Below are 11,397 nucleotides of genomic sequence, written 5' to 3'. Positions count from 1 at the left end.
CCCTTCCCTCTAAAGGTCCTGCATTTTTGTATTTTCTTTCCACCTGGTTGGAAAGCCCACAAGTCTCTCCGGCTTTTGAGACGACACCGGCAGAGGCCACTCCTGGGGCTGGTGGGGCCCCTCGCTCCTTGGTAATTAAAGTCTCTGCTGCCTTGTGATAATTTAAAATTAACCTTGACTTGGAAGAGGAAAGGTGTGTGGTGATGAGTCCTCCAGCCGCGCTGATGGCTTTGGGTGTGGGTGTTGCAGAGGAAGGCCGAGAATGGACCGGGTTTACATGGACTGGGTTAATGATGGACTAGGTAATGATAGAGTTGACTAATGATGGCCTAGGTTAATGATAGAGGAGACTAATGATGGACTAGGTTAGCAATGGACTAGGTTAGCAATGGACTAGGTTAACGATAGAGTACACTAATGATGGACTGGGTCAGTGATAGTGTAGACTAATGATGGCCTAGGTTAATGATGGCCTAGGTTAATGATGGCCTAGGTTAATGATGGACTTAGTTAGCAATGGATTAGGTTAATGATGGACTAGGTTAATGATAGAGTACACTAATGATGGACTGGGTCAGTGATAGTGTAGACTAATGATGGCCTAGGTTAATGATGGACTAAGTTAGCAATGGATTAGGTTAATGATGGACTAGGTTAACGATAGAGTACACTAATGATGGACTGGGTTAGTGATAGTGTAGACTAATGATGGACTAGGTTAATGATGGACTAAGTTAGCAATGGACTAGGTTAATGATGGACTAGTTTAGCAATGGACTGGGTTAATGATAGAGTACCCTAATGATGGACTGGGTTAACAATGGACTAGGTTAGCAATGGACTAGGTTAACGATAGAGTAGACTAATGATGGACTGGGTTAGTGATAGTGTAGACTAATGATGGACTAGGTTAACTATGTACTAGACTAATAATGGACTAGGTTAACTATGGACTAGATTAATGATAGACTAGGTTAATGATAGAGTACCCTAATGATGGACTGGGTTAACAATGGACTAGGTTAGCAATGGACTGGGTTAATGATGGACTAGGTTAATGATGGACTAGGTTAGCAATGGACTAGGTTAAAGATATAGTAGACTAATGGTGGACTGGGTTAGTGATAGTGTAGACTAATGATGGACTAGGTTAACTATGGACTAGATTAATGATGGACTAGGTTAACGATGGAGTAGGTTAACTAGGTAAATGTCCTACAGCAGCCCCAGAAGTTAGCTTTACTGAGCATTCAGTGGAGTTTGAGAGGCTGTGGTCTCTGGGGTTCCCTTGGGCTGGTGGAGGGGGACGATGGGATGGCTGTGGCTGTGGGGTTCTTGGCGAAATGGGCCCTGGATGTCTGGGCTGCTGAGTGCTCTCCTGGTCTCAGTGTCCCATGCGTTGTCCCCTGGACAGAGTCCTGGGACGTGAGGCCCAATGCCCTGTCCCCTGACTTTTCTCATCTACCTCTTGACCTTCGAGCAATTCTCAAGAACGCGGTGTGTCCCTGGGCACCTTGGGGAGAGTGACTTTGTCACTAAGGACCCCGGGCTCTGGTGACTTGTTGGCCCCCATGCAGGAGCCAGAGCATCTCCAAGGATAATGTCTAAGACCAGGTGACGTGACGCTGGTGCATCCACAGTGCCCTGTTAACCCTTTCACTGCCGGTCACAACAGGGCTGCCGTCTCGGTGACACTTTAAAAAATAAATCTGAAAAAGACACTGGGGCAGCAAGAAACCCATGAGGACAGTGAGCAAGGCTTAATTCCCCCTCCCGCCAGAACCGCCAGCAAAAAATAAACAAATAAATAAATAAATAAGCAACTTCAGGCAGCTTCTTACTCGAAGTCACAGTGACCAGGGGTCCCCTTGGGAGACAGGCTGGGTGGGAGCCTCAGAAAAAGGAGAACATGCCCATTCTGGTCAAAGGGTAGACGTTTAACGAGGCTGCCCCAGCCTTAAGCCTGAAGTGTGCGTTCTCTGCGTGATGAGCGTGAGGTTCACGTAGATTGAGCTGCAGGCTTTCCACAAATGCCTGAGGATGGCCCCGTGCCCGTGGTTCTGAGGGTGGCAGTTACACACATAAAGACTCTGTGGTAGTGGACGGCGACCTTGGAACCACCTTCACACAGGGGTAAACTGTGAGCACCTGAGGGGTTCGTGTGTCTAAATCCAAAACAATGCCCTGGAACACGTGATTCTGGTCCTTTTTCTGGACTGCAGATGCTGGGCTGGGCTGCTGGACTGGGCTGCTGGGCTCAGGTGCTGGGCTGGGCTGCTGGGCTGGGCTGCTGGACTGGCCTGCTGGACTGGGTGGCTGGGCTGGGGTGCTGCTGCACTGGGACACTAGGCTGGGATGTTGGACTGGAACACTGGACTAGGATGCTGGGCTGGGATGCTGGAGTAGGAGGGTGGGCTGGGCCGCTGGGCTAGGGTGCCCGACTGCAGATGGTGGACTGGGGTGCCTGGCTGGGATCCTGCACTGGGATCCTGGGGGCTGGGGTGCTGTGTTAGGATGCTGGGCTGGGCTGGTCCTTTGTCTGTCTCCGCCCATGACATTCCCACTGGCCCCCCCTAGCTTCAGATTTTACCTTAACGGATGGCTGTGTATTTGACTTGTGGTCAGAGGGTTAAGGAACCCCTTACTCTATCCTGTTTCTAATTATTTGCGGGATGATTTTTCATTTCGGTGTTTCCCCGGCTCTGCTGAAATTTCATCTCTTCCCCAAATGGGACTCGCCTGGGGCAGAAGGCAGCCCCCTCGGCCCACCACCCGGGTAGGAAACAAGGGGCCAGAGTGGGGAGAGGGGGGCGCCCTCCCCATGCTTGCTGTTCACTGAGACAGGATTGCGACATGCTCTCTGATGACAGGGGCACCTTAATACCCACTAATAACCCATTAATTATGACAAATGGCCGATTTCCTGCGTGTCACTGGCCCAGGGACATTCATTACATGATATTCTCTGGGTCTGTGCACCTTTTCCTTTGACTCTGGGCAATAGATTTCTGCTCTTCAGGAGACCTATTGTGAACTTTAAACAATTATTTCTATTTATTTAATTATTATGTAATTCATTGACTAGAGCATGTGGGAGCTCTGGGGCCAGGAAACAAACCCACACCATAGCAGCCACCTGAACCACAGCAGTGACAATGCCAGGTCCTTAGCCATCTGGGCCACCAGGGAACTCCTGCTTGTGAATTTTTTTTTAGATAAAGTCTTCGTCAATGTGTAACTTATAGAGGAAAGGCATAAAATATGTTACAAAATAGAAAATGAGCTACAAGAATATATGGAAACAAACAAGCTACAGGGCTCTATTTGTACAAGGATATGCAAGGTATAAAATAAGCTACAAGATATAAACTAAGTAGAAGGATTCACTTTATAGCACAGGGAAGATTGGGAATAGAGCCCATCTCATTCCAGAACACTCTCATCCCCTCTGATTTTTAAAAATTGTACATGTCTTTAAATATGATTAAAATGGAATGAATATTAACCCATTTCGAAGGGGACGTATTCTTTTCTTTTACGTTTATTTTTAACCCCCATCCGTGACACGGTCACGCCTCACGACCTCCTTTCCTGAGACCTGGGCAACCAAAAATCTGCTTCCTGCCTCTCTGGACTGGCCTGCCTCTGCATGTTTCCTACAAATGGAATCCCACACTGTGTGTCCTTCTGGGTCTGACTTCTCTCCCTGAGCATCGTGGGTTCAAGGTCCATCCATGTGGCAGCCTGTGTCCGTGCTTCTCTTCTTTCCTCGGCTGAGTCATAGGCCACGGTGTGGATGGACCCCATTCTGTTTATCCATCCATCCATCCACCCACCCATTATCCATCTAACAACCATCCATAATTCATGCATCCATCCATCCACCAACCAGCCATTATCCATGGAAATTTGGGTTGTTTCCACCTTGCAGCTGTCCTAAGTGGGGCTGCTACGCACATGTGTGTACAAGTTCACACTCTCTTTAAAATCCCTTTCGTATGTTAACCCATCACCATGACAATAACAAGAGCTATACCTGCCCCCAGAAGAGCATCCCTAAAACGCAGCATGAGTTTCCGGGGGAGGCGGGGCAGGGATTGGGGTGCAGATGAGCATGTTTGCTATAGAGGCAGAAGCTGCACCCAAATGCTGCCATTTGGCGTAAGGATTGTTCTGAGCTAGAGGCAGTGGAGAAGCACATTTACAGAGACTCCTCCCGGGAGGTTCCCTTAAAGGACAAAACGCAGAAGCTTCTGCGGACAGAGGACACTACCAACGGTGAACCCCATCTCTGGGGAGGTTTTATGGCCCCACAGAGGGTGAGGAGTTGGCTCAGAGGCGGACCTGCACAAACACACCTGTTACAAAGAAACCAAAGCCCTAAACGGAGTCTCCTGCCCCCAGCACAGCAAACCCAGAGCTGATTTGCGGTTTCACCTCCTCTCTGAAATGTGACCTTCCAAAACCCTTCAGAAAAGTCCGGGTCGACCCAGGGGAGACCATTTGCATGTTAAAGAACCTGGCCGTTCCCCTCCCCACAAGAGAAGGGGGCTTGGCTTCAAAATAACCCTTTCTTTTCTTGGGAATCAGCATCTCCACCCCCCTCCTTCCTATAAAAACCTCCTACTTTGTGCAGCCCGTCCTCAGAGCATGGGAGAGCGCGTCCTTTCTGCATGGGGTGCTATGGGGGTCACGGCTCACCCAACAAAGCCGACTATATCCTCACACACACTCACTGGGATTTTTCTTAAACACATCTCCCTCCGGTGGTTTCCCCACCTGCTTACCTCCCCACAGTTGCCCACGTTTCTTTCTTCTGGTCTCCAGAAATCGAAAGTTCTTTGAGAAGACGCTGTAGGCACCCAGGTTCCACTCATCCCTTTGAGATGCTCATCCCTGAGAGGATGTGTGTAAATTCTGTCTTCTCGTGCTAATCTGTCTTTTGTCAATCTAATTTGCCAGCTCCCCCGCTCCCCCCAGAACCTAAAATGGGTAGGTGTTGGTGGGGATTTTTTTTCCTTCTCCATCACCGTTGGTGGGTTGGTAGGGATTTTTCCTGCCTCCGTCTACTCTGTACATCCTGAGTTATACAAAGAAACGGGGCTTCATCCTGGAGCCTCCCTGCCATGGATCCGAGTCAGGGGACCGCCCCAAGCCCGCCCGTGGGGTGGAGGGGATGGCCCTGCCTTCTATCTGGGGGCCCTGGTGTTTTGCAGGCCCTGTGCTGTATTTTATTCCAGATCCACTCTCCCCGCTGAGTGGACAGATGCTAATCTGCAGTTAACGGCAAGGGGGCAGGAGGAGAAACAGGCAGGAATCCTAATTGAAACCAGTTGCATAAGAGGCAGCACTAGGCAAATTTGCTAACTTGGACAAGGTCATCAGGACCAGCATGGGGGGTGGGGCGGTGGCTGTCACGGCCTCTGGAGATTCCTGCAGCCGCTGTGGGCTGTGTGTTTGGTGCCCAACGTGCTGGTCCCGGCCAAGGTATGGCTGCCAGCTGTACACGGGATGGCGTGGCTGTGACCTGGGTGGCTTCTGGATAAAGCTTTGGTGCATTGGGTATTTTACACGGTGTGTGAAGAAGCCACGGTGGGGGGGCAGGGAGTAGGCTTTGCATGATCATACCTGAAAACTGTTTTTCTCCAGAACCATACATCATTGTCAAGTGAGAAGATTAAACTTATTGTTTCTTTTTGAACCGGGAACTCAAGGTGAGTAGAAATGTCTTGAAATGCAAAACAGCCCGGCAAACAAAGTGACGCGGAGATGGGGGCTGACAACGCCTATTTTCTTCCCCTGATTTCTTTTTTCTTTTTTTTTAGGTGATTCGGGGACAAAACTTTTCTGAAACGGAGACGCTGGAAGGATGCTCTGTTCCGACGTGGATCTTTTATTTCCAGGCGGCCGAGGAAGGTGCTGTTGCTCCATCACGGAGACCATTACTTAGTGGGGGTGGGGTGCGGACCAAGCCTATCATTTATTTAGAACCTAAGAGAATAAAGAAGTACCCCCCTGCCCCGGTCGTGAGGGGCACGCGGAGGAAACGCTGGAACTTCGGGGACAGAAAGGCGAACATCTGGTGGAAAACTGTTCAGGAAACACAGAGGCTTGTCTGCCAGCGTCTGCATATGCAGATGGAGGCCGACACCTGCGTTTTCCGCGCTGACCTGCCGAGCGGGGCGTCGGTTCATCTTAACCTGCCCATTCATTTTCCTCCTGTGCACAATTTGTTCTGGTCAGGTTGCATTTCCATCATTGTGTGGGGGGGTGTCTGCGTAAGTACATATATATACACACTTACGTGTATGTGCGTACACTCGAATAGATATGGTACACAGACCTTTTTCAGGGAAACTGTGAACAGACAGTATGTATAGAAACATTGTATCTAAGCGCTGTATGTAGACATCACCAATAGATATTATATGTATATTGTATAGATATTATATGTATATTATATAGATATTATATGTATATTGTATAGATATTATATGTTGCATAGAGATATTGTATGTATTATGCCCAGACATTATATATAAACCTTCTACATATACGTATGTAAATATCATATGCAGACATTGTCAGTAGACATCATATGTACATACATGTAAGTATTACATATAGACATTATACATAAGTATTATACATCAGCATAATCTATGTGTTATACAGAGATGCTTTACATATAGATATAATATATATATGTACTTATTGTAAATAGACATTATTTGTAGGTATTATATATGTTGCATACAGACAAATATTACATATAGACATTGCACACAGACATGCTATATAGAAATGGTAGGAATTCCTGTGGTGGCTCGGTGGTAATGAACCTGATTAGTATCCACGAGGATGCAGGCTCGATCCCTGGCCTCGCTCAGTGGCTTGAGGCTCCAGCGTTGCAGTGAGCTGTGGTGTAGGTCACAGACACGGCTGGGATCCGGTGTTGCGGTGGCTGTGGTGTAAGTCTGCAGCTGAAGCTCCAATTTGACCCTTAGCCTGGGAAATTCCATGTGCCGTGGGTGCAGCCCTAAAAAACACAAACAAAAACAGAAAAAAAAGAGAGAGAGAGAGACAGCATTGAGATTGTCACTGGCAGGAGAAAGGCTGGACCCTTCAGAAACCTGGAAAATAAAGTATTAAAAAAAAAAGAAATTGTATACAGATTGTATGTATAGATGTTGTATAGAGATGCTTTATATCTAAGCACTGTATGTGGACATTATATATAGAATTATACACGAGTATCACAGACAGACATTGTATGTGGGTATTTCACAGACACTACATACAAGTATGGCACAGACATGTATTTTATACAGACAAGCGTGACTGTCTATAGACATTGTATGTAGACATTATATATGGGTGTCACATGTGGGGTATATAGATGAACACTGCGTATAGACATTGTACATAGACATTTCATATGGAAATCGTACACGGGCCATATGTATAGACATCGTATCGCCGTTATAGAGACGTTGCATGTGGACGTTATGTATCAGCCGTGTACGGAGACACATGTATAGGCATTATGCATAGTCGCTGTTTATAGATATGATATGTAAACCTTGTACATAAACCTTACAGACATTTTATGTAGGTGTTATATATAGACATTGTATACAGGCATTATAAATATGTATATAGACATTGTATGGAGACACGATATATACACTTTGTATGCAGACAGTATAAATATATAGAAACATTGCAGGCAGGCATTCTATAGACATTATGTATCAACATTGTTCACAGATGTTACATACCGCTGTTATATACGAGGGGATTATAGACACACACCGTACGTAGAAATTATTAGAAACATTGTATGGAGAGACTGTATATAGGCATTCTCTGTATGCATTGTCTATAGATATTATGTATCAACATTGTGCACAGACGTTACATACAGCTGTTATATATGAGGGGATTATAGACACACATCGTACATAGACATTATTAGAAACATTGTATGGGGACATTATAAACAAGCATCAGACATTATAAACACGTTTATCCGTATTGTGTAGACATGATACATAGACATCATATATAAATATCTCATGGGTGCACCTGCAGCATTTAAAGGCACACAGTAAAACCCGTGGAGCATTTTGTTTTCACAAGTCCATCTGGGCACCTCTTTCTTGGGACGGTGGTGGATGGTTCACAGGTGTGTTCCGCTATCCGACGCGGCTTGGCCGGTTTTCAAAGGGAAAACTCACTTTTCCGTCATACTTGTGGCCGGGAGCGAGGAGGCCTGTGCTGGCGGGTGACCTGCACCTCCCCATATGGGGACGTGCACGACCCATCCCTGTCTGGAGCTCCAGGGCCTTCAAGAAAGCACGAGGCGAGTGACCTGGCGCCCTGGGGCCATCCTGGGAGGCTCTGTGGTTCCCCTGTGCCGAGGCTTTCCTGCTACGGGTCTGCTAAGGACTGGGGTCCTGGTTCCTGCTGGGCCGTGTCCTGGAACTGCTTCCAGTCCCTCAGTGCCCAGGGCAGGGGCATGGTCCCACCAGTCCCCGTGACACCTGCCAGGGAGGCTGGCGGAGGCGGTGGATCAGGGCCTGCAGGGCCTGAACTGGGTGTGCGGAGGGTCATGGGGGGGGGAGGGGTAGGCAGCGTATCTAACCCTAGCAAAGCATCTCTCCATCAGGACGGACCCCCCCTCCCCCGACACCAGGACATCAGAAAATAAATGTGGCTCGCCCTTCCAGACACCCTGTATCTGAGATACAGGGATCTCGTCACTGGATCTGAGACCACCTGGGGAGGGGCTCTGTGCCTCGTTACGAGGGGGCAGGAAGGCCTGGCAGCCAGGGAGGTATCAGAGCCCATTTGCCCCCTGCCCCCATACGGGCTTTAAGCTTTTGGGGTTCATTTTGGGGAGGAATGGAGAGACTGGCTCAGAAGTTACATACGTGGAATATCATCACGTATTTTTGCCAAACAGGGTTTTTGTAGCTGTGTGGTGTTTACATCAGCATCTACTCAGCTCGGCACGTATTTGGGAGAATTTCCATTATTCCCTATCCATCCTGGCACATAAAGGAGTGACTGTTTAATGACTGGATCCAACTCGTGCACTTGTAAAAGGCCAGATTCTCGGCCGCGGCACGAAGATGCATTCCCGGAGGCTACGCTGATTTATACTGAGGCCAACAGAGCAGGTCCCAGTGACGAGCTTTCTTCTTAAAGGAAAAAAAGGAACTCTGAAAATGTGACGTGTTTTTTTCTTTTTAGGGCTGTACCTGTGGCATACAGAAGTTTCAGACTGGGGGCTGAATGGGAGCTGCAGCTGCGTCCTTCACCACAGCTCACGGCAATGCCACCTCCTTAACCCCACTGAGTAAGGCCACGGATGGAACCTGCATCTTCATGGCCACTATGTCAGGTCCTTAAACCACTGAGCTACAATGGGAACGCGCTGACATATTTTAAATAGCATCCATCGTTTTGAATTGTATTCTTTTCCGTGGTGAACATTCCCCACCCCCGACCCCAGGTTTACTCTCCTTGTGTATTTTTCATCTGTAAATTATTTAGGATGGTTGATTATTCTTCTAGTGTGTGTTTGGGGCAGGATAGCAGAGTCTTTAAGACACTGAGCTTTTGCGTCCAATGGATCTGGGTTTGAATCACAAACCACAGCTTACTACCTGCTCTGTGACTCTGGGAAGATTGGTTTCTTTAATTCTCAGTTTCCTAATCTGTAACAAATCACCTAGGTTTGGTTTGTGGTTGAAGTTGTTTTAAACGAGATTACATATGTAAACAGTGCAATACAAAATTTTAGTGCACAGAAAGGATTCTGTAAATAATTGTCATTCTTACAGACAGATTTGTGAGAGCTTTTTATTTTTTTATTTTTTTAGGGTTGCACCCTAAAATTTCCCAGGCTAGGGGTTGAATCGGAGCTGAAGCTGCAGGCCTACGCCACAGCCACAGCAACACCAGATCCAAGCTGAGTCTTCGACCTTAATCCAAAGCTCCCGGCAACACTGGATCCTTAACCCACCGAGCGAGGCCAGGGATCGAACCTGCATCCTCATGGGTTGGGTTCATAACCTGCCGAGTCACAACAGGAACTCCTGTAAGAGTTTTTAATATATTAAGGACCCGAACCCTTTCTCATTCATACATTTCACAAATATTTTCCACACCTTTTGTGCTAGTCTCTTGTTTACGGTTTTTAGACAATGCTATACATTGGTTATGGTTGTTCAGACATAAAGAGTTTAAAATTTGCATGTAATCAAACTGATCTGTGTTCTCCATAGCATTTGCTTCTGCTGTTTTTATTCCTGGAAAGTCTCTCTCAGTGGAGACGTTTAATATTCACCTACAGTTTAATCCACTGGAATATAAATGGGGGTGGGAGACTCACCAGAATGCACGTGCTCACACACAGACACACGTACAGAGACACACACACACAGAGACACACACACACAGACACACAACAGATGCACACACAGATGGACACACACAGATACACACACAGACACACACAGATTGTCACGCATGAGCACACATGCAAATATACACGTGGGGGTGCACAGTCATGTGTAATAAACAAGCACATCCTGAGCCACATGTGCACAATCCTCACATGTGCACACACCCACACACGACACCACATACCTGCAAAAATACGGGCAGACTCTTACATGGCTCAGGGCACACACAATAAACATGCACACAGATACTCACTCACGTGACACACACATCATCACGCAAATATATGTGCACACATGTACAAATGCCTATAGCCACAGGCAGTACCCATGCACGCATAACCCGTGTGACTGCACACACAGCCTCACAGGTTACACACACACAAGCACATCTGTATAGTTTCTCACAGCTGCATGTGATGAACACGCAGGCACATATATCTGTGCGCAGACCCCCGTGCACACACACGGTAGCCACACATACACACATAAGCTCACCCCACCAGAGGGCTCCCTGAATGTGTACGCGGAGCACAGAGATGCCAGCACTGAGGCCAGGTGGCAGCGGGAAGTCAGGGCTCCCTGCGCTGGTCAGACTGAGGACGGGTAGGTCTGGTCTTGGGGACACGTCCATGGAGACATGGAAGAGAAGGGGCCGCCAGGATGGTGACTCCTGGGGAAGGCCCAGGAGCCGTTCGGGGTCCAGGAGGGGCATCTGGGCAGGTGAAGAATGCCCGGGAGAGAGGACCCCAGAGCCCAATGGTGGGGGAGGGTCCCCTGAGGCCACAGGAGCAACTCCCTCACCCAAGGTGGTCATGTGGTCCAGTTTGACCTGCCCCAGAGGCCGGCAGGCAGGCGCTCTCAGGCCCCCCTCACCCACTGAGATGTCTTGGGTCGGGAACCCCCTCTTAGGCCTGGGGAGACA

This window comes from Sus scrofa, chromosome Y (genome assembly GCF_000003025.6).
Source record: "Sus scrofa isolate TJ Tabasco breed Duroc chromosome Y, Sscrofa11.1, whole genome shotgun sequence".
NCBI classification, from domain to species: domain Eukaryota; kingdom Metazoa; phylum Chordata; class Mammalia; order Artiodactyla; family Suidae; genus Sus; species Sus scrofa.
The sequence above is the reverse complement of the archived record's forward strand: the minus strand, read 5'-3'. Positions refer to the sequence as shown.